Consider the following 19,845-nt stretch of genomic DNA (forward strand, 5'->3'; position numbering starts at 1 on the left):
GCCGAAAAGTTCATTCTGGTCTGTTCATAAGATGTTACAGAAAAACTGAAATAACTTTTTGGCCAATCTTATAGTTAGTGCTTAATACACATTAGCTTTTATTTACGTTTTTAAATTTTATTTATTTATTCCTGGTTGTGATGGGTCTTCACTGTTGTGCAGGCTTTTTTTCTAGTCGTCCAGATTCTAGAGCACAGGCTCAATAGTAGTGGCACATGGGCTTCACTGCTCCCCTGCATGTGGGATCCTCCTGGACCAGGGATCAAAGCCATGCCTTCTGCACTGGTAGGTGGACTCTTCACCACTGAGCAACCCAGGGATGCCCCACATTAGCTTTTCTTAATCCATTCTCACATTTCCTCCCACAACAACACTGTCAAGTAGGTGTCATCCTGTCCATTTGTTGAGACAGGAAACTGAAGCTTTGACAGGAAGTTGAAGCTATAAGAGGTTAAGTGAGATGCCCCCTCCTATTTATTAACAGAGGGCATTCCTGCAATGGGATGGAGATGGGAATAAATGATCTCTGGGGATCCTTTCCAGTTTGTAGGTCCTGTGATTCAAGCTAAATTTTGAAGCCCTTTCATATTACTGTTCTGGCCAGAGCCCAAGCAAAGGAACTCAGGAAATAGAGGAAGGACTGGCCAGGGAGAGAGATGCCTTAGCAGGGTAGGAAATGACTGCTGCCATCCTTCCTTCTAGGCTGCTGCTGCAAGGGACTATTGCCTGCATGCCAACCCCACCAGAGAGCAAAAGGGAAACTACTATCCTTGGATGAAGCTGACCAAGGCCTCCTTTTCCTCAGAAGGGAACTTGCCCTTGTGGCAGGCTCTGTGTAGGGGCTGCAGAAACTCAGAAGTCAAAGGCTTGGCAGCACCAAGCTAGCCACAGACAGGGCCCTCCTGATGGCTGTTTTTCCAGAATGGGGACTCCTAATAGGCCAGTGGGTGCTGGGAGAGAAAAGTGGGCTCCTTACTGATTTGTGATCATACAAGGAATAAACAAGAACTCCACAAGGCAGAATGGTCTAGTGGAAGTAGACAGGAGATGTTTCAATTCTGAAATGAACTCGCTGTGTGACCTTGGGCAAGTTCTTTTCCCCATGTGAAGAATATATTAATTCAATAAATACTTGTGAACATCTACTGTTGTGCCAGCTCTGTCCTGACAAAGGGCAAATGACATGGCAATCATCAACATGTTAATCTTTCAATCCTTCCAACTCCGCCACTGATGCTGTAAAAAATGGGTGCAAATTTCAGATAAATAAACACAAATCAATTCACAAACCTCTTCCTTTTCCCAGCCTGCTCCTCACAAATGAGTTTACTAAGCTCTCATCTTGTGGCACAAAGGAAAGAGACAGTAGAGGAAGGGGCTGTGAACTTCACCTCTGTATCCTATCCTTATTATCACCCTGTCCTCATGTTGGAATTATTATCTTCATGTTGGAACTATTATCCTCATGTTACAGACAAGGAAACTGAAGCTCAGAGAGGAAAAATGGCCCAGGTTATGCCACAGTTAAGGTAAAATCTCCACCCCCTTAAGAGATACCACCATAAGTGGAATAGAAACGGCCAGGTCTGTGAGTTGCCATCTTACTGCCTTTCCTCCATTGTAAACAAAGGCTGATAGGACTGCCCACAATCCCCAATCAGGTAATGTAAGTTTGCTTGTGTAGGTGGAAGTTAAAGGTAAGGGAATGGGTTATGTAACTTAGGGTCTGGGGTCTAGGCTTTTTTTGGTGGTAGATGCCCAGTGCTGATATCTTTGAGAATAAAAGCAAATTTCTTTTATGGAGACTGTACTCTGTGCCAGGTACAATGATCAGCCCCTTTAGATTCTCATAACTGTTCTGCAACATAGAGATTATCGTCCCTTTCTTAGGTGATGGCCGAGTCATCTGTATTCTTGGATCTCAGTTTTGAGACTGTAACACAAAACAGCCTTTAAGGGATGCTCCTGCTCATAAGGTCCAAGGTATTCTTGGCACTAGGAGAGTTTCAAGGGGTACCTTTTGGAACCCAGGATCCAGTTGCTCTTGTCAGACAGAAAACAGGGATGGTGAGAAGTGTGTGAGTGGAGTAGGCCAAGGAGTAAGTCAGTCAGTCAGCCAAGAAGGCGGAAGCCATTGTTTCCTTGACCATCTGGCTGTTGAACAAGGTCTTCTGTCATGCCACATGGTCTGTGAGACCTGCGGTAGACAGGAGGTAGAGGGGCTGACTTGCTGACCAAGAAGACCTTCACTATCTTGAACTGGAGTGGAAGAAATGGTGGTGGTGAGACACTTCTCAAATAGGGGGTCCGGTGGAGAAGGCCAGAGGAGGACTACAACATGGCCGGTTGGCGAGGCACCGCTGTGGAGCCAGATGACTTGAACTCGGAGTGAGACCGCGAAGTGGCAGTTTCTGCTCAAGGTGGGGACGTGGAACTTTCTAGTCGCCCCTGAAGGGGCGGAGCTCGCTTGGCTCCTCCCACCCTCGGTGCTGCCAACCGCGCGCTGAGTCCCCGGGCCGCCACCAGAGGCGCGAGCGCCGCAGCGAACTCAGGGCCCAGGCTCAGGGCTGGGGGCGGGACTTGCGGATCCTGAAGCTCCGGAGTTGGACGCCGCGGGATGTGAAGGGCACCCGCTGGGACCCGCAGAGCTGGAAACCAGGTGATCAGAGCCAAAGGGACCCTGCGGGAAGTCAGGGCTCGGCTGCACTGCCGCCCTCCGCAGGCTCCGCACTCCCGTTTTCCTCGCCGCCTCCCATCTCATCTGTCCCATCTCAACCCCGCGCCTGACTGGCAGCCCCCTCCCCCCGCCACCCGTTTCAGACCTTTCACCCCTGCAGTCCGCTTGCTTATAATTCCTAGCCATCTCTCGCTCTGTCCCTGGGTACACCATACTTTGATCCCTATAGTCCGTCTGGCTTCGTCCCTGCCCACCTCTCCTTGGGCGGGCATCCTACTCTCAGAAAGAGCAAATACTGCCTACTATGGTTATTAACACATCGCAGGCAGTTTTAATAAACAGTATGTTCCGGCTCCCTATTCCTCTGGCACTTTGTCGCTGCCTCTGGCATGGCATTTGCACCCGCCTATATGTCTTCCTGTTCCACTATATGTATTTTTACCTCTTCATTCGAATGTCTGTCCATTCTATCCCATGTTTTGTCTCCATGTCTTACTACCGAACCCGCAGCTCCCTATTCTCCATCACTCCAAGGGCACTTTCCTTCCCCACTCTGTCCCATAGTTGTGTGACACAGCCCAGCCACCCTGGCAGCACCCTTTTAGTCAGCTGCTGCTGCTGCTGCTGCTAAGTCACTTCAGTCGTGTCCGACTCTGTGTGACCCCATAGAGGGAAGCCCACCAGGCTCCCCCATCCCTGGGATTCTCCAGGCAGCTAGAAAAGCCTAAAAGCTCCATCCCCATGGTCTCTTTCCACTCCAGAAAGTCTCCAAGAGTGACTGGCACTTTGTCTTTTTTAAAACAGAAAAAAATATATATTTCTTTGAGCACTGAAGAAAACCTTTCAGGTTCTGCCAGTTCTTTTCCCCTGGTAATTTCCCCCTTGCTACCACTCAAATGCCACATAAGGAATAGCAAACCAGGTTTAGATTTGTCATGGAATGTGTGAATGCATTGAAGGATGGGGGCTGTGGAGATCCTCAGATCAGACCATCTTATTTTGTGGACACTGAAGACCAGAGAGGGCAAGATTCTCAGCCTAGTCACACAGTATCCTTGTGGTAGAAGCAGGGTAGAAGCCAGAGTTGCAGTGTCCTGACCCCTGATCCAGGAGTCTTGGTGGGAATGGGACCCAAGAGCAGCTTTCCTGGTGTTTCTTGGGCGGCTGCTTGATTCAGACACATCAGATGTCCAACCTTGCTGTCTTTTCCTCTCTCCCTGTCCTTTGGGACCTCACCTGGCTGGCTGCCTGCCTGGGTTGAGCATTCTCCATCTAGGGATGCTGTTGCTTTCTGCACTGGCATGGTAGTTCCAGGAATGCAGGGACCCTTGTTGGGCCTATCTACCTTGTTCCCTACCCAAGCCCCTAAGGGTGCCTGCATGCCCACCATGTTGACTGACAGGTTGTTGTGTATGTGTAGGGGAGCCCTGGCCCTGGCTCAGGATTGAAGCAGAACGTGTGTGCGTGTGCGTGTGTGTGTGTGTGTGTGTGTGTGTGTGTGTGTGTAGGGATACTGGGGAAGGGAGAGAGCTGTGGTTGCTGAAGGGCACACTGAGATGAAACAGAAGTCCAAAGCCAAAAATCCAAGCCATTGCTGAGTGACCTTGGAGCCACATCACACATCCCATGCCCTCTCTGATGCCATCCTGAGACCTCTGAGGGCTATCCTTCAAGGGAAGGAGGCAGGGAGGATAGGTGGCCACATGTCTGGTACTGTCTGCTTGAGTTGAGATGACCAAACCCCAGTGACCCATAATCATGGGGTTGGTCTGGGCCAGGCTGTGGGCAAGAACTGTAAAAGCTACCCTCTGTCCCCTTTCACCCCCTTGCCCCAGCAGCCCTCCAACTTTGTGGGCTGCAGCATGAGGTCAGGCTGTGGTGGGCTGATGGTGGAGACTGTGGGTAAAAAAGAAGAACCCCTCCTCCTTCATCTCCTCTTCATACTCCCAGAGTTTGTCTTGGGAGCTGCTTCCCAGGAGGAACTTGTGGAAGGGTCCTGGCAAGGGGTCAGGATCTTGAGCTTAGTTCAGAGGCTCTGGGTGTTCACTGCCGCAGGATGAGCTGAGGACAGCACTGGAGGCAGAGGCCGAGTCTCCAGTCCTCTGGACCAGCTTGGCCTCAGCCCTGCCCTTTCTCTGAATTTCATCTCAGCCCCCCCTTCCTTTTTCACACTTTCATCTGCTCATTCTTGCCTGGCCCCCTGCTAATCTCCACCCTCAGGAGCACCTCACACCCCATCATCCCTTCCTTTACAGAAGCTCCATGCATGTAATTTTCTGGGAGTCCTACTCCCATGGGAACACACAGAGAGACTCACAGGAGTAGAGAATAATCTGGAAAGAAGGGACCATAGAAACCAGGACCCAGCCCTGTTTTTTCAGATGAGGAAACTGAGCCTAGACAGGAAGGAGCAAGTTTAAGGACTGAAGCTAGACTGGACAGAGGTGGCTGTTGGGGAAGGTAGAGGGAGGTGCCTCTGACCTCAACTGCTTGTTTGTGTGCATGGGGAAGGTGCAGGGCAAGGTGACAGTCTCTAGCTGGAAGTGGGCTTGCTTTTGCTTATTTCCCTTCAGCACACTGTGACCTTCCTCTGAAGGACAGGAATGGTGTGGGCCGTGGGGACTGGGGGTGGACATCCTGCTCTGGGAGTGTGTACCCAGTGTGAACCCACCTGTTTTCTTTTTACCCAAGGCAGGCAGACCTCCCCAAGGGAACTGAGCGTGGAGGGTGTGGTATTGTGGGCCAGGGATGGGGCGCTTGCAGCAGAAAACCTCTAGCTCCTTTGAGACAGTCCTGTAAAGCCAGACAAGAGTCCCAGCCTGGATGTGAAAGGGGTTCATTGCTATGTCTGTTGTGTGCATGCTGCAGGCCTTCAAGCTGACACTTTTATCTGGAGTTTGGAGGTGTTGGGTGGGATGGGGCAGGCTCTTGGATGTCTTGGGTAGAGCTGAGGACAGGGACTAAGTGGGCCTGGGTTTTCTGTCTCCAGTTGCCTAGTCCAAGTGTCCGGAGGCAGTCATGATCTGCCCCAACACTCTCCTCTTGATGGCTGCAGAAGGCAGGTGGGAGGTAATGATTGCCTCTGTATCCTAGCTCAGAGAAGGCAAGTGACCCTTGAAACTCCCCTAGCCTGTGCTTGGCTCAGCCAGTGCTCAAGCTCCCCTTGCAGCCAGCCCAGGGGTCCCAGCCCAGCACAGAGCTCCCCCTTGCAGGGTGCTCTGGTATGCAGGGTGAACATAGCCATGGTGGTCTCCTGGCTTGTGGACTGACAGGGGGGTCTTTGTGCTCTTCCCAGGACACAGCTGTCTGTCCCCCACCTCTGCTTGGCAGTGCTCAGTGAGGTGCCTGTGTGCCCCTCACCTTTGGAAGCCACTGCCCCACTACATTCCCGCCTCCCTACATCTGGCCCTACTCCAGCTGCCCCTCTGAGTGCAAATCCCCCTGACGTGGCCATGGCTCCTCAGGAATTTTTTTTTAACAAGCTGTAACAGAGACGGGGGAGCCTGGTGGGCTTCCATCTATGGGGTCACACAGAGTCGGACACGACTGAAGTGACTTAGCAGCAGCAGCAACAATCCCACATTGTGGCAACCTGATCAGAAGCCCCCTTTCATGAGACTGGGGGGCCCTAAACCTCCAGGGAGCAGGCCTTTACCCTCTCAGGCCTGACTGGTGGGCTTTCCATGAGGCCTGCTTGAATGTGTGTGCAAGTGTGAGTGCATGTGTCAAGGCACCCATGGTCATGTGCTGGGTGGGGCTGGTCTAATTTATTTTTCCCTCACAGCTCCTCCTCCCCTTATTTTCTTCCCTACTGAGTTCAATGGAATTATTTGCAGCTGCTCCTTTAGCCACATGGGAAAAAGTAGTGGAAGAGTCTTTTGGGTTCTTTCCTGATGTTACCCTGGACCATTCTGGAGTGGGACTATGGGTCTGATGGCAGTAGCCCGAGGAATTACCATCTGGACAGGGAGGGGTGTAGGGACTATTGTTAACTTCTCAGATAGGCACTTATTGAGACCCAAGTGTCTCAGAGTAAGACTCAGGGTAACAGCGTATGGAGTTTCTCTCTACCACTGCCTAGAAGGAAAGGGTTGATTGGCTTTGGCAAAAGCTTAGCTCTGCCACACCTTCAGTGCCATCCTGTCACCCTTTATAGTACTTACATCCATTGCTCAACTTTGCCCACTAGAGATTGTGCTCTCCCCTCATTTTACAGATGAGGAAACTGATGGTTAGAGTGGCACAATGACTTTTCCTGGGTGACACAGACAGAAAGCCATAGAGACTAGCACCCAACTTTCTTGCTTGAATGGACTCACTCCACCATTACTCAGTGCCTCTATCATCATATCTGACACTTAGAAGCACATTCTAGGTGCCAGTCACTGTTCTAGGTAATTTAGTCTAGTGGATCTGCTTAGCAGCAATATAAGGTCAGGATTGTGATTATTGTCCACACTTTACAGATAAGGAGACTGAGGCACAGAAAGCTGGAAAGTAAATTTGCCCAAGGTACACAGCTAGTAAGTAGCAGAGTTGCACTTCTGTACACAGGCTGTCTGACTCCACAATCCACTGTCCTGCCTTTTGTATGGCACAGTGGGCTATGGTAGTGATAGAATGAGGGCAGCCCGGTGCCTCAGGCATAGAGGCTCATGCACCCTGAGACTTAGTCACCTGCCCTCAGCCTACCCTCATACAGACTACACTTCTCTGCCTGATGGTTCAGCTGGCATCTAGGGCAGCAGCAGCACTATAGGACACACAGGAAATGGGGGCAGGGGTTATAGGAAAAGGGCTGGCAAGAATCTGGAGGTTCCCATTATCTCCAGAGTCATTCAACATGCTGCCCAGAAAGGGACCTGTGAAAAGGTACCATGTTCTCATCTTCCAGGAACCGTTGCTGAATATCTGTTCATGCAAGACTCTGGCTTAGGTTGGGGATCTTGGGGAGCAAGGGATGCTGGTGATTGAAGGAGATGAGTTATCTTTGTTTTTCTGAAGAAACTGAGCTCTCCTTGCTTTTCTGAAGCTCATGGGATAAGGGAAAGAGATTTTTAAAAAGACCCACAGAAATAGCCTAGACATCTGCTTGGGCCATTTTGGAATGTCACAGTGTGCATCACAAATATTAGGATTGTAGCTTTTGCTGACTATTGTGTTCACTTATGACCAGATGTTTTTATTGAGTACCTAGTCTATGATAGGCATTGTGAAGTTCTTGTTCTAATTATTTATAGCAATTGGTCCTTTTGTAGTTTTTCTATTTTTTTTTAAGAATTGGGTGTCTCAGAACCCATCGTGTCTGATTCAGTTAAATTTATCTACCAAAAGGTAGCTTGAGTTTTTTGCTCATCATTCATTTGATTTATTTATTCATGGTTGTCTCTTGAGTATCTTTTAACATTCATTCACCCATTAGCAAACATTATTGAGAAGCTACTGTAGGCACTGTCCTTGGTGTCATGCGGTGGATGGAATCTGCTCTGATATGGTTTCCTGACCTTTCAGTACAGTTCAGTTCAGTTCAGTTGCTCAGTCGTGTCCCACTCTTTGCGACCCCATGGACTGCAGCACACCAGGCCTCCCTGTCCATCACCAACTCCCTGAGTTTACTGAAACTCATATCCATTGAGTCGATGATGCTATCCAGCCATCTCGTCCTCTATTGTCCCCTTCTCCTCCCACCTTCAATCTTTCTCAGCATCAGGGTCTTTACAAATGAGTCAGTTCTTCGCATCAGGTGGCCAAAGTATTGGAGTTTCAGCTTCAGCATCATTCCTTCCAGTGAATATTCAGGACTGATTTCCTTGAAGATGGACTGGTTGGATCTTCTTGCTGTCCAAAGGACTCTCCAGAGTCTTCTCCAATACCACAGTTCAAAAGCATCAATTCACTGGCGCTCAGCTTTCTTTATAGTCCAACTCTCACATCCATACATGACTACTGGGAAAACCATAGCTTTGACTAGATGGAACTTTGTTGGCAAAGTAATGTCTCTGCTTTTTAATAAGCTGTCTAGGTTAGTCATAACTTTTCTTCCAAGGAGCAAGTATCTTTTAATTTCATGGCAGCAGTCACCATCTGCAGTGATTTTGGAGGCCGAAAAAATTAAGTCTGTCATTGTTTCCACTGTTTCCCCATCTATTTGCCATGAAGTGATGGGACCAGATGCCATGATCTTATTTTTCTGAATGTTGAGTTTTAAGCCAAACTTTTCACTTTCCTCTTTCACTTTCATCACTAGGGAACCTATAAGACCACTGCAGGACCCACATTCTTATATCCTTCTAGCCTTTTCCAGAAACATGGTAAGTTTGGCTCCAACTCAGAGCCTTAGGGATGCTTACAAATATAGCAACCCAGTGTCAGGAAGAAGGTCATCTCCCTTCCCACCCATGATAAAGATTTCTGACTCTGGGTAGGATTTTTGTTCCAGGAGTTAGTTCTGGCATTCAGGCTTCATCCACACCCAAGACCCAAGGGGACATGGCTCATCTTGAACAAAGTGCCAGCTGTGTGCAGTCTTGCCATTGAGAGAAACAGAGATGTACACACCTTGCTTCACCATTTCTCCCCTCATTCTCATCAGGGCTGGCAGGGAAGGAAGGTGGAAGAATTCCAATTTGGCCTAGAGTACTGAAGGCCAGACAAAAGAGGGGCACCTGGGGCTAGGTCTAGCTCTGCCATTGCCTCAGACAACTTTAAGAAAGTTGCAGTGCTAAAAAACATTATTTTTTGCTTTCCTCTGTGTTGTGTACTCTGGGCAAAAAGTTGAATGCAGTCCTTGCTTTCTAGGAACTTCAGCTTCATCTCTCCCATTTGTTAGGTATGAAATCTCCCATCTATTAGGAGAAAATGACAAGTGTGCAGGTATTATTCCTGCCATGGATTTGCTGGGAAAACTTGAGTGAGTCATTTCTTCTTAGTTTCTATTTTGTAAATGTGGAGGAGAGTGATTGGATGGCTTGGGGTCTTGGGTACTCCCATCCCTGACTAATAGGAGTTCCTGATTCAACAATGAAATCTAAGTGTGAAATTGTATTGGACCCTTGTGAGGAAAGGCAAGAGAGAAATCAAAACTTTACACTCTGTTTCTTACTGAATTTAAACAGGCTTTCTGGTGGTACTTGTCACAACTCTTGGGAGCCTTCTCGTTTCACGATTAATGCATCTTCCCAACCCAGGGATCAAACCCAGGTCTCCCGCATTGTGAAAGGATTCTTTACCGGCTGAACTACATGGGAAGCCCAAGAATACTGAAGTGGGTAGCCTATCCCTTCTCCAGCAGATCCTCCCAACCCAGGAATCGAACAGGTGTCTCCTGCATTGCAGGCAGATTCTTCACCAACTGAGCTATGAGGGATTTTTAACATGATTAATGCAGATACCCCAAGTTTTCCTTACATTTCTCTGTACAAATAGAGTTTGGACACGGGGCAGAGAGCTGGGAATCGTGGGGGAGTTGCAGAGTGCTGAGGCCTGAACAAGGGGAGTTGCAGAATGGTGAGGCCTGAACAAGGTGGGAATGGCAACTTCCTTCTCAAATACCTAATATTCTTTTGGTTGCCCCAACTAATCAGGGAATCTCACCAAAGTTGTGTCTTCCAAACTCCCCATAAATTATCCTCAGCAAGCAACTGAACCTTCCCGAGCGTATGGTCTAAGTATTTAAATCCCCCACAAGAGTGCCAGACACAGAGCTCAATAGATATTAGTCTGCGCGCCAGTCAACCCGCTTCTTCAAGACCCTTAGTTGCTGGCCCTGGGTTTGTACCTTCCCCCAGTGCGCACCCCACCCCGTCCCCCTCGCGGTGTGACCGGAGGTAGAGGCAGCGGTCCGGGGATTGGAAGAACTTGAAGGCAGAGCTCCACCCACCACAATTTGGGCCGCTTTCTGGGGAGTTCGGTGGGCCGGACTGCGCCCTCATTGGTTGAAAGTCCCATAGGTGGGCGGGGCGTCCCCACCGCCGGACTCGCCGCTGCTCTGTCCCCACCTGCGCCGATAGTGGCTCCGGGTTGACAACAGCTAAGCGGCCGCAGCAGCTGCTCCTCTGGCTGGCACCGTTACCCCCGCCCGACCCCAGGCTCCGCGCGTGCCTCCCGCCCGCTGGTAGCTGCGTCGGGTCTCGAACCCAAAGCGACGGACGCGGCCTTCAGGTGGGAGTTAGGGCAACGGCCGGAGGAGGTCGGGACCCGCGAGGCTCCAGGGCTCCCTCGCCTCGCCTCTCCAGCGCGCTCCGGCCCGGTTCTTAGCGGTTCGGCTGTCCGGCGTCCACAGGAGGCGCAAGGGGAGCGAGCCGAGCCACTTGCGTCCCCGGGATTTGAGGCCCAAGTCGCCGAAATTGGGGGACTCCCGGAGCCCGCCGGCCGCGATTCTCCCGAGAAAGCCCCGCGAGTCGGGTGGTGGAAGGCAGCTGTCCGCGCATTAGCCCCGAGCCTGCTTGGAGCCCAGAGCCGCGGCTCTGGGGCTTCAGAGGCGGGCTGAAACTGATCAGGGTGGCGGGGCTTGGGCTCTGTGGTCGAGTCACGCCGCTTTTCCTCTCCTATTCTCCTTCCTCTTCTGTTGAGCGCATTTCCAGGAAGCCCCTGGTTGGGCGGCCTGGGCTCTCCCCTCAGGCCACTGCCTTCCCTTCTGAGAAACGCCCGGACTTTCCTGATATTAAGACAGCGGCGGGGCTCAAGCGAAATCCTTTGGATAAGTCGCGTCTTTCAGGGCTCCGTTACCCCATGAAGTCCAAGATGGTTTTGGATAAGAGAACCTGTGAGCCTTTTAGTGGAAGTTTTGGGAATTTCCCCATTTAGATAGTCTGAGGTTCTCTCCTCCATTTCTGTTCTCCCAAGACTTTTTAAAGTACTGAGTTACAACTCAGAAAACCAAAGTTCAGTCACTAATTCATGTGACCTTAAGCAAGTCATGCTACTTCTGTGGGCCAGTGTTTTCAACTGCACCTTGGTTAGTGGGCTGGATTTCAGTATATAAGGGGCCAGTCTGTTCCACCGTGACATCTGGTGACTTACTGCGTGGGTCCAGGCTCTTAAGCTGGCAGGTAAAGTGTTGTTTCTGAGATGCTTGGGGTGACAGGAGCTATGCAGATGGAGAGCTTTGTCGTGATTATACAGCTTAGCCAGCTGGAAAACTAGTGGTGCTGGGAAAGGCAACCAAGACAGCAGCCAGACTGAAGGTGGAGAGTAGTGGGGCCAACCCTGAGCCCTGGGCCCCAGAGTTTGGGCTGGAGGGCCCTGGCTTGTCTCCATCTCACTCAGAGCACCCATGTTGGGGGGTCCTGGAGGAGACGGTGATGAATCATACCAAGGGCTATTTTCAAACCCTGACTCCTACTGTGGATCTGTTCCTGCCCCCACTCTAGGGGTTGATGTCCCCACCCATGGTCTGTCTTACTGCTCTCTGAATTTTCCCTTCACTTTCATCCTCCTGGAATAAAAGATAATTCTTGTCTGGGGATGACAGGAGGCAGCACAAGAGTGTAGAGAAGTAGAGGAGGTGGCATCTGCAGGTGCTTTCTGAGTGGTTGATGAAGTAACCCAGAAGAGTGTGATGGGAATGATGATTTTGGGGAGTGGGGGACTCTCACCCGAAGGCTACAGCTACCATATTGCTAGACATTCTGGGCTGGTCCTCATTTTCAGGATTTGACCTTTGTCCAACTATGTTCTGGATTTGAGATTTGGAATGTCTGTTCCTTAAAAGCCAGAAAGTCCCGAAAGGAGGAGAGGATGGAGTCTATAATGGGAATGCTGTGGCAGATGTCAAGGTTTAGCAGGTGACAGGTTTAACAAAGGCACGGTGTGCCTCTACCTTCTTGGGGAAGGTGAGCCATGGGATCTTTCACTAGAAGGAGGAGTTGTCTCTGGCTTGAATAGATTAAAGATAACTTTTTTCTTGGGCTCCCAGTTTGGGTAGGATCCAGTGTCATGGCCTTTGGGAGGCTGTTATCAGATAAAGTAAAGAGGGGATGTGAAAGATGCAAGGGCTTTAGGATGGGATGTGTGAACTCTTCTACCCTGCGACTGTTAACAGAGGAGTTGAGCCCAGGGCTGGGCACGTAGTTGTTGGTGTCAAGTGTTTATTGCACCTTTATTCATCTGTGACTTGGGGCCTTGGTTTATGTGTGTGTATTAAGGGGGAACAAGTCCTAGTAAATTTGAGTCACTGGACAGGAGGTCCCAGTCTGGGCCCTTGTCACCAATCTGAAGTGCTGTGTGTGCTGAGCCTCCTCCTGCCCAGCCTTCCACTTTGAAACTTGCATGCCCCGCTGTTGCTGTCCCTGTTTACCCTGACCTTGCTGCAACTGCAGAACTGAAGGTAAAGTTCCTCAGGAGTCTAGCATGGTGTCGGGCAAAGAACAGGGGACTGGGAGCAGGACACATGGAGGTTCTAATTCAGGCTCTGCTGTTCCATTTGATCTCTTAGACTCTTGGTTTCTCCCTGCTTTTTCCACTTCAGTAGATTAAATGAGAAGATCCATGGCTAAGTGCTTGGTAAATTACCAAGTGCTGTATAAATTATTAGTCATTAAGTTCTTGGTGCTAGTTCTTGTGAAGGACACAAAGTATAACCCCCACCTTCCAGAAATCTGCCATCTAGTAGATGGGAGCTAGTGGCATGCATCCATGACACACCAAGTCTTTACCTTGGTGAGGGCTTTAAAAAATTATTATGAAGAATTTCGAACATACATAAAAGTAGAGATGATCGATGGAGTAAAGTCCCATTAGTCACACATGGCCAATCCTTCCCTATTTATACTTCATTCTCTTGTTATTTTGACATGAATCCCAGACACCTTATCAATTTATCTATAAATAGTCATATTATATATATATATGTATGAATGATAGAGACTCAAATGATAGACACTGCACCACTATCTCATCTGAAAACAGTTCCTTAATATCATCAAATATTCTAGCAGTTCATATTTCCCATTGTTGAGGATGTTTTGCCCTGGGAAGACTGATCTGGGGAACAGTGAGTTTTGACCGATGGGAAGGTGACTGACAGAGACAGTGACATTTGAACTGAACTTTGGAAGAGAGGCATAGGAGTGGTCTGAGTTGGAGGGATTATGGAGCCCTAGCCCCCTTCTTTTAAAGTGCCTGCCACTGTCTCTGAGGCTTCAACTCTGGGGCTCGGGCTCTCAAGGTTGACTTGTGGAGGATTCTTGTGGAAAGTATGTGCGTGCCTTAGTTCTGTAGGGTAAATGAGAGTTCTGACTTTCTTGCTGGCCTCCCCAGTTCCAGGGCCACCCAGGAGCTTGAGGTCGGCAGGCCTGGGAGAATTCCTGGGAGGCTTCTCGCCTCCTGGCTTTCCCCTGCCTCTGGCCCCCAAGGCCAGTTCCAGTTCAGAGCAAAACAGGATGCATTCAGGATGAGCGTCTTTCCCAGCTTGTCATCTAATCACCATGACCCAGCTTGGAGCTTCCTCTCTCATTCATGATAAAAACCCTCACTGTCTCGCTTTCCCCTCCCACCCCAGTAAGGGTGTGCTGACTTCCTCCATATCCGGGCCAGCCCTCCTCCACCCCCTTGTGTAGCTGAGGGAGAGTTTCCCTCATCCAGGCCTTGCTACCCCAGAGCCTCCTGCTCTTGGGCTGTCCTTGGGAAAGGAGTGGCTCCTTTCGAACAAACCCAGGGTCCTGCCACTGCGTGGTTAATGATTGAGCCACATAATAACCACCTTGGAAAGTCACCTCTAGGGATGGCCATTAACTAACTCTTTGTCCACCCCAGGCCTTAAAGGGACCCCATTTTGAGCCCTTACCTTCCCCCAAGGGGACATTAATGAACATTCAGGCATGAGAACTTCTGGGGCCAATTAAACTTCTGCCCCTGTGTTTTCACTTGGGGAAACAGAAGTAGTCATCCACATTGCTTGAAGGATACATACACATCTTGGGTGGTATTATAGAGACAGGCAGGGAGTTGAATTAATAGAAATTCAGATGGACAGTGGGGTAAGGGTTTTTTTTTTTGTTTGTTTGTTTTGTTTTTTTTTTTTAGGCATCAGAGTCACAGGGGCTGGCAGTGTTTCCAGGAGCAGTTGAATCCCTGATCTCAATTTGAAAGTCTAAAAGAGCAAGACATGCCCACTCAAAGGGTTTGCCATTACTGGGGGTGGGATGCGGCTGTGTGTGTCTGTTTTCAGTCCAGTTGTGGGTCTCTTCACACCAGACTGGGACATAAGACCTGAGGCCTCCATAGTGGAGGAGGAGGCATTCGTCAAATAGCCTGTATCTTGACAAGCAGTGGGAATTGGGAAGAATCAAGCTAGGACCCACGTCCAATATAGATAGCTCTAGACCAGGGGTTCCCAACCTTTAGGCCACAGATTGGGAGCAATTTGTGGCCTATTAGTAACTGGGCCACACAGCAGGAGGTGAGTGGTGGGTGAGCAAGCAAAGCTTCATCTGTCTTTACGGCTGCTCCCCATCACTCTCCCGTCACCCCCAGATGGGCCTATCTAGTTGCAGGAAAACAATCTCAGGGCTCTCACTAATTCTGTGTTATTGTGAGTCATATAATTATTTCATTATATATCACAATGTAATAATAATGGCAATAAAGTGCACAATAAATGTAATGAACTTGAATCATCCTGAAACCAGCCCCAACTCCACCCCCTCGCCCCCATCCGTGGAAAAATTGTCTTCCACAAAACCGGTCCCTGGTGCCAAAAAGGTTGGGGACCACTGCTCTAGACCACAAGTTTTCTGCAGTTTCAGTGAGACAAGAAGGAACCAACATTTAGCAACCCCCATGGGCCTGTGATAGGGTCAGGAAACCTGGCTTCTGGCTGTGCCTCTCTCTAGCTACCTCTCCAGGAGTGACTTCAGAAAAGACCATTTGCTTTCTCTGGGCCTAGCTCGGGTCCATGGCATAGACTTGGTGGTCTCCTAGGCTTCCTTCTAGACATGAGACTGTGCATTCCCAGTCAAGAAAGTTTTCTTATCCACAAGGCAAAGGTGAACTGGTTTCAAATTGTGCCATGCCTAGTCACTAAATACTCTCAGCTGACTGGTCACTTAGGGTTGGCAGGGCCTTGAACTACTACAGCTTGGGTTTTCCTTGAGCATGGGCTTTTGTGCAGTTTGCTCTCTTGCCTCTCCTCGTGTTTGCGTCTGCCCCAGGTGGCCACCCTCGACCCATTCAGCCACAAGTTAATGAGTGACTTGCTCCCTGCTGTGTCGTACCAGCCCGCAGTGCTCCTGAGATCCCAGGTCTCTGTGGGAACCAGCCAAGGGCCTAACCAGCTCTGGTCACCTTTATGCTTCTCCCGCAATACACTAGAGGTAGGAAGCAGACAGACAGAGCTCAGGAAAGAAAGGCCTTTAGAGGGCACTGAGTCTAACTCTCCTTCAGTAGCTCGGGTTTTCCCCTTCAAGTATTCGAGCAGTTCCTGTCACCCTTTTTCAATAAGCGGGAGCACAGTGTTTCAAGGCAGTTGCTTATATCCGTGGAATCTCCAAAGTTTTTTTTTTTTTCCTGATGTTGAGCTGATCTCTGTCTCCCTTTGGCTTTTACCCCTGGGTCCCAGCTCTGCCCCCTGGGACCACCTAGACCCTATCTGTTCTCTCTGATCTGCGGATGTCTGAGGACAGAACCCGAGTCCCTCTGTGTTTTCCCCAGGCCAAACAGCCTCAGATCCTCCAAATGTTCCTCAGGGGACCTGGGACCAGTACTTCCCAGCTTCATTACTGGCCTTTGCACATTCTACCATTTGTGTCTCTGGGGAGCCCCTCACTCACCTCTGTTTATTTGTACCCTCAACTTTTCCAGACTTCTCCATTACTTTTTCATGGTGACTCCAGCAGGTCGATTTTGAACCCCAGGAGTCCTGGGTCCAAACACCTCATACAATTCTCTCTGTTTGTCATTCTGGTCCAGCCAGCTCCCATGACTGTGGTGCCCTGGGAGGGTAGGGCCTTCTTCTTGGTGTCCCCAAAACTGAGGGCAAGCCTGAGGAGAGGAGGTGCTCACTGGGATGCGCTGATTGCATTGTACTGTGTGTGGGCTGACCATATAGCCTGCTTTTCTGCCACTTGCTTTTGCCTCTTGAGCTGGTGGGGGGTGTGGGAAAGGGATATTTTAAGGAGCATCAAAGCTGGAAATGAGTCTAAGCCATGCCCACAGTGGGTCCTAGAAGTGTGAATCAGATGGGGAGAAACACCAGCTCAGCCACGCCTCTAGCAGTTGATGAGGATGACAGTGACGAGTCCTACCATTTCTTTAAAGTTTCCAAGGGACTTTCAGTTCCATGATCCCATTCTGTTCTCAGAGCAACCAAGTCAGATAGACCATGTGATCCCTGCAGCAGGATCATGGCTGATCCCCACCTGAGGCCCAGAGAGAGGAAGAACTCAGTCTCCAGGAGGAAGGATTTGGAACCCATGTCTTCTGACCCTCAGCCTTCCCTGTTTCCCCCAAACCACACCCGGCAGCCACTGCGGCTGGGGCTGACTTGGCAGCTTCCCCACTGCAGAGGAACCTCTGCCCAGGCTGTAGTTCTGTTCCCATGGTAGAGGGAGGGACCTCTAAGGGAGGTGCCTGAGGATTTCCTGTCCTTTATCTGGGCTGGCCAAAGGCAGGCCTGTCTGAGGTGCAAGAGAGGCACTTGCAGCCAACTTTTCTGCTCCAGGCTGAAGTCAAGTCAGGCGGGCAGGGGCAGCGAGCTTGGGAAGCACCTTGCCCCAAACATCTGGTCTGAGCAGCCCCCACCCAAGTAGTGTCTTCTAAATGGGACAAACAGAGAGGGTCATGTGGGAAAGGGGCCAGAATGAAGTCAAAGCAAAACTTCCCCTGAAGTGTACACATGATGCCTGGGGCAGGAGAGTGTCACTGTGAGGAGTGGGGACTCTGGTATAATGCAGCACTGGGTGACTTTAGGCAAATTCTGTAACCTCTGTGAGCCTCCATTTTGTCGGCTGTGAGATGGAGGTATGTACTTACCTCAGGGGTTGCTGAATATTAAATCCAATAGTATAAATAGCACTCTCACTGTTATTGCTGTTTAGTAGTACTTTCTTCTACCTTGTCACTGCTGTTTCCCACTGACTTGGAGACATGCTATGCTCAAACCTGCCACCTCTCGGGCATAAAGACTTTTCTGTCATTTCAGACTCTGCCTCCTTCTGAAAAGCTCTTCCTGACTGTGCCTGCCTCCAGGGCTCCCTTCCTCCGGGCTCCTTTAGTGACATTTATGACTCTATAAGAGACATAGTAACAATGATAACACCAAGAACAATAGTGAATTCTTCTCAATTCTTGACACATTTGAATTTACTTAGCTCCCATGACAATTCAGTAAGGTGGGTACTACTATAATCACCCCCATGTTATGTATGAAGAAACTGAGTCAGGGAGAGGTTAAAAGAAGAACTTCCCCAAGGTCACGCAGCTTGAGGGTGATGGAGCTGGGATCAGGACACAAGCAGTCTGAGTCCACCACCCACATCCTTAGCAACTGTGTCATGCTTTCCCCTTCCCTTTCCCAGATGCCTGCCTGGGAGGCAAGAGCTAAATCTCGAGTCTCCCACCCCTGCCTGACTGCTCCCTACACCCACCAGCAATCACTGACTCCTGTACATACAGTCCCCAGGTCCCTGCATGTTCCAGACCCCCCAGGGTTGACAGATGGAAAGAAGAGAAAACACTGAGGGCTGGGTATCCATGCTCTAAAGCAGAGCTGCACTGAGGTGGGGGAGGGTGTGCAGAAGGGAGTGAGGATTGTTCTGATGGCAGCAGGCCTGCCTGATTAGCACTTTCCAGCACTGAGGGTGGAGAGCAGGCTGCTAGGTGGCATCAGAAGAAGAGACATTTTAGTGAGCTATCTTCACAACCAGGTTGTATTATTTAGAAGGTGTGGGTGGCTGGCTGGATTCACTTTTGTGAGCCCTCCAGCTGGCCTGGCACATGCTAAAATTGGGTATGTATGTGAGGGGCTTTTGTCTAGATACTCTAGTACTCCCTCCAGCGTTCCCATCTCAGGGCTCTCGGGCGCTGCAAGCTTCCTTCCCTCAGGTTGTACCAGCTGCCAGCTCCATTACTTTCGAGCTCATTCTGTTACTTGTCTCCAAATGAGCTCCAGGGGATGCTTCAAGGACAGTCCATCTTAGCCTCTGCCTCCCTGAGAAGGAAGGGCCTAGTACCAACTCTGGCCAAGTACTCTAGGAGAGTTCAGTGTTTGTTCAGTTTTCAGACCTTGGTGCCTACCATAGGGCCCAGTGCAGAGTAGGTGCTCAGGTAATATTGGTTGAATAAATACACAACCAAGGGGGAGTGGATTTGGAGGGGAGAGCCTGGGGATGCTGATGTAAGAACAGATCAACAGGAGGGCTATGGGCATTTACTCAGTTTCCTGGTTTCATCTGTAGTCCAATAGAAACCATTAGACCTTTCAGGGGAGCCCGGCATGCTGCAGTCCATGGGGTCACAAAGAGTTGGACACGACTGAGCAACTGAACTGAACTGACTTTTCATAGCCTTAGTTTCCCCTTTCGTGCAGCAGGTCTGCCTTGGACAGGACTGTTGTGGAGACCAAAGAGATACAGGATGATCAGGTGCTTCTCCACTGCTGGGAACTTACTTCAGGTTAACGGTTCATATTGCAGAAAAACTGGTATATGTCTTTTTATGTCTATCACCTAGATGATTTCTCCTGTTTAATGAGGATTCTAATGTAGTGGCTCTGACTCTGGAGCCAGACTGCCTCAATGTGGATCTTGGACCACCACTTCTTCACTGATGACCTTGGGAAATTACTCTGTAGCTGTGGGCCTCAGTTTTCTCATTGATCAAATAGAGATATTATCAGAGCACTAACCTCACAGGGTTGTTATGAAGGCTCAATAACATAAATCATATAAAAAGTACTTAATCTAATGCTTGGGACAATAATGATGACTTGTTGCCCTTTGGCTGCTATGATTATTATCTCATTTTATATTTGCAAATACCTCATGTTGTCGGTACTATGATTGTAATGCTTTTTGACAGATGAGGACACTGTGGCATAGGGAAATAAAGTCTTATCCAGTATGATCTATATAAAGTCCTTAGCTCAGGGTCTGGCACATAGTAAGTAAATATTAGTGTCTATCATGAGTTATTCTTAATACACAACATAATTGCATTCAGTATCATAACAA

General features: G+C 49.5%; 1 protein-coding gene across 2 annotated transcripts in view; it reads left to right on the forward strand.

Annotated features, from left to right (window-relative positions):
* Nucleotides 1-10,693: 10,693 nt before the first annotated feature.
* The window catches only part of STARD8 (StAR related lipid transfer domain containing 8), a 33,904-nt gene continuing 24,752 nt past the window's right edge, over nucleotides 10,694-19,845 (forward strand). For both annotated transcript variants that reach the window (XM_055438656.2, XM_055438657.2), the window contains exon 1: nucleotides 10,694-10,837. The gene's annotated coding sequence lies outside the window, so the exon portion shown is untranslated. The remainder of the gene's footprint in view (nucleotides 10,838-19,845) is intronic.

Source organism: Moschus berezovskii, chromosome X, assembly GCF_049115385.1.
Source record: "Moschus berezovskii isolate FMDL1 chromosome X, NW_MosBer_1.0, whole genome shotgun sequence".
NCBI classification, from domain to species: domain Eukaryota; kingdom Metazoa; phylum Chordata; class Mammalia; order Artiodactyla; family Moschidae; genus Moschus; species Moschus berezovskii.